Source organism: Myxocyprinus asiaticus, unplaced genomic scaffold, assembly GCF_019703515.2.
Source record: "Myxocyprinus asiaticus isolate MX2 ecotype Aquarium Trade unplaced genomic scaffold, UBuf_Myxa_2 HiC_scaffold_175, whole genome shotgun sequence".
Lineage (NCBI taxonomy): Eukaryota > Metazoa > Chordata > Actinopteri > Cypriniformes > Catostomidae > Myxocyprinus > Myxocyprinus asiaticus.
In genome coordinates, this window is record NW_026249623.1 from 9,139 (window position 1) to 13,173 (window position 4,035).

Sequence of the window (4,035 nt, forward strand, 5' to 3'; positions counted from 1 at the left end):
TTACACCTACACCCACTCAAAACCTACCCTAACCTTAACCCACTTAAAACCTACCCTTACACCTAAACCCACTTAAAACTAACCCTTACACCTAAAACTTTACACCTACACCCACTAAAAACCTACCCTAACCTTAACCCACCTAAAACCTATCTTTACACCTAAACCCACTCAAAACTTACCCTTAACACCTCTAACCCTTTCTAATGGAAACCTAGATTTTTGAACCCCACCTGATGCAGCCCTACTTATTTCAACCCACAAAAAACTATTATTAGCTTATGTGTTGGAGTCAACACAGACTGGGTGGCTGGGGCTCTCTGCTTGGTCCTCTCACCGGAGCTTTGGGCCCACTGGAAGCGACCAGTTGAGAGAAGGCCTGTGCACAACCGGGCCTGGGCCCTTTGGGGCCTAGGCTTAGGATATTACAATTCCCTAACCTAACCCTAACCTAACCTAACCTAACCTAACCTAACCTAACCCTAACCCTACCTAACCCTAACCCTAACCTAACCCTAACCTAACCTAACCCTAACCCTAACCTAACTAACCTAACCTAACCCTAACCCTAACCCTAACCCTAACCTAACCCTAACCCTAACCCTAACCCTAACCCTACCTAACCTAACCCTAACCCTAACCCAAACCCGAGATATCGTACGACGCGACCTCCGCGTCCAAAGGGCTGTCGCCCGTGTCAACATGGCCGTCCAAGTTGGCCGCAATTAAACATTGTTTCAACGGCGTATATCCTAACCTAACCCTAAATCCCAACAGAGTCACTGCCTTAGTCATTTTGCTAAGCACACTTGGCCAACGAACAAGTCTATCTGACCACCAAAACTATTTTCTCAAACAAACACTTTCATCCTCTCAATAGCATGGCCTATTCCTTGATCTGATGACCTCCCATGGAGACTTTGCAGCAGAAGGTGCTGTGGCTCAGTTGGTTAAAGTGCCTGTTTAGTAAACAGGAGGTCGTGGGTTCAAATCCCAGCAGTGCCTTTGTAGTGTGTTGTGGCCACCGAGTCTCTAAAATGTAAATGGCACTTTGCAGGAGGGCCAATCGGGTTGAGGCACTTGCTGACCTCATAGAGACTCGGCGGTGGCACCACTGGAAAGAGCACCCTCGAAAATGGGGGGGTAGGGCTTGCTCTCATGCCTCTATCACCTTGCTGGCAAAAGTTATGGCAATCCGGCATGAGCATGGTGGTTTTCATCCCTATATCCTAACCCTAACCTAACCCTAACCGTGCTTCTATCACCTTCCTGGCAGAAGTTATGGCAATCCGGCATGAGCATGGTGGTTTTCATCCCTATATCCTAACACTAACCCTAACACTAACCCTAACCCAAACCCGAGATATCGTACGACGCGACCTCCGCGTCCAAAGGGCTGTCGCCCGTGTCAACATGGCCGTCCAAGTTGGCCGCAATTAAACATTGTTTCAACGGCGTATATCCTAACCTAACCCTAAATCCCAACAGAGTCACTGCCTTAGTCATTTTGCTAAGCACACTTGGCCAACGAACAAGTCTATCTGACCACCAAAACTATTTTCTCAAACAAACACTTTCATCCTCTCAATAGCATGGCCTATTCCTTGATCTGATGACCTCCCATGGAGACTTTGCAGCAGAAGGTGCTGTGGCTCAGTTGGTTAAAGTGCCTGTTTAGTAAACAGGAGGTCGTGGGTTCAAATCCCAGCAGTGCCTTTGTAGTGTGTTGTGGCCACCGAGTCTCTAAAATGTAAATGGCACTTTGCAGGAGGGCCAATCGGGTTGAGGCACTTGCTGACCTCATAGAGACTCGGCGGTGGCACCACTGGAAAGAGCACCCTTGAAAATGGGGGGGTAGGGCTTGCTCTCATGCCTCTATCACCTTGCTGGCAAAAGTTATGGCAATCCGGCATGAGCATGGTGGTTTTCATCCCTATATCCTAACCTAACCCTAACCTAACCCTAACTTGGCGGTGGCACCACTGGAAAGAGTGCCCTTGAAAATGGGGGGGTAGGGCTTGCTTTCGTGCCTCTATCGCCTTCCTGGCAAAAGTTATGGCAATCCGGCATGAGCATGGTGGTTTTCATCCCTAACCTAACCCTAACCTAACCTAACCCTAAAGGTGCTGTGGCTTAGTTGGTTAAAATGCTTGCCTAATACACAGGAGATTCTGGGTTCAAATCCCAGCAGTGCCTTTGTAGTGTGTTGTAGCCACTGAGTCTCTAAGATGTAAACGGCACTTTGTAGGAGGGCCAATCGGGTTGAGGCACTTGCTGACCTCATAGAGACTCGGTGGTGGCACCACTGGAAAGAGCACCCTCGAAAATGGGGGGGTAGGGCTTGCTTTCGTGCCTCTATCACCTTCCTGGCAAAAGTTATGGCAATCTGGCATGAGCATGGTGGTTTTCATCCCTATATCCCTAACCCAGACTTTTGCAGCAGAAGGTGCTGTGGCTTAGTTGGTTAAAGTGCCTGTCTAGTAAACAGGAGATCCTGGGTTCAAATCCCAGCAGTGCCTTTGTAGTGTGTTGTGCACCTCGGGAACTTAGATGTTTAGAGATGTGTGCTTTTCTAAAAGCCAACAAAAAAAGGTTATTCAAGTAAATTCATTCAAGCATGGTGGTTTTCATCCCTATATCCTAACTAACCTTAATAACCCTTAGAGCAATACCCACACAGTTACCCTTACAATAATACCCCCTTTGGGATGTATTTGTTTTATTTTATTTTAATAAGAGCTGTGTTTGTGTTCCTTTCCCGCTCTCGGGTGGGCTCTTAGTGGTCAGTTGAGGGAAGGACTGTGCACAACCAGGCCTGGGCCCTTTATTGAACCCAGGCCTTGGATTTTACATTTTCCTTACCCTAAACTAACTTTAACCTCCCCCTTTCCTCCTCTACTTAGGGAGCCTAACCCTAATCTTTTTTTCTTCTGGTAGACAGGTTTTTTATAATTAAATTCCTAGTCCAAAATTTGTTTATACCTTAATTTTAATCTGGGTAATTTATATATGTCCCTTAGGAGTGAATCTGATGAATGGTAGTGTGTTGAGGATGTATAACTGAATAACTGTGCCCATGCCTAGGAAGTTCCCACCGAAGGATTTAAACACCTGGAGGTGGGAGTTCCCCTACCCCTAAAACCTAACCTAGCTAGAGCCTGTTATATTATCCCCACACTAACAATATCAACAGTATAAAGATGGCTTTCCCCCCCCAAAAAAGGGAACAGAAGGGATATTAGTTATAGTACCACCCACATGTGTGTATGTGTGTATGTGTGTATATATATATATATATATATATATATATATATATATATATATATATATATATATATATATATAAAATGGATGGATATAAAATCCACTTCCTTCCTTACATAGCACTTTTCTCCCCCCCCATATATATATATATATTATTTATTTTTTTATCTGATTTTATTGATTAACTGGAACATGAACATGATTACCTAATTGGATGTGATGATACCATCATGTTTTGAATGGACCAATGACTGCTTCTATGTCGTTTACCAATATAGTAGGGCCCGCCTCACTAGGTTATTTCAGTGCAGGCTCTACTACTTTCTCAACATACATCTTGACAAAGCCAAACAGGCAAAATGTTGGTGTATTGTTTGTTTCAGTTTATGCACTTTTTTTATTTGAATGTTGCAACTTTTGTCATTGGATGGCATGGACCGTGGATTTACCACCCTGTTTTCTTAAAAGTGTTTCTTGATTTAATTGGATTACTTCAAACCTTTATTGGATCATACCAAGACAGGATATTCATGGCTTTTCATCCATGTTCTGTTCCCATACTGTGAAGACTTTGGTCTCTTGAAACAATGTCTGGAACAAGACAAAAGTTAATCAACTCAACACTCTCAACACCTAAAAGGAGGTAATACAGATTGTTTTATTACCCCAAAAGGTTAAAAGCTGTAAGATCTCTTCCAACTTGAGGGATAAAACTACTTTGTGGTTCCTCAGATGGGGTTGCTTCAACTTAATCTAGACTGAAGCCTACTT

General features: G+C 44.1%; 1 non-coding gene across 1 annotated transcript; it reads left to right on the top strand.

The window, feature by feature from the left end:
* Positions 1 to 2,445: 2,445 nt before the first annotated feature.
* Positions 2,446 to 2,519, top strand: trnat-agu (transfer RNA threonine (anticodon AGU)). Its single transcript has one exon. It is a non-coding gene; the product is annotated as a tRNA-Thr (tRNA).
* The last annotated feature ends 1,516 nt before the right edge of the window (positions 2,520 to 4,035 follow it).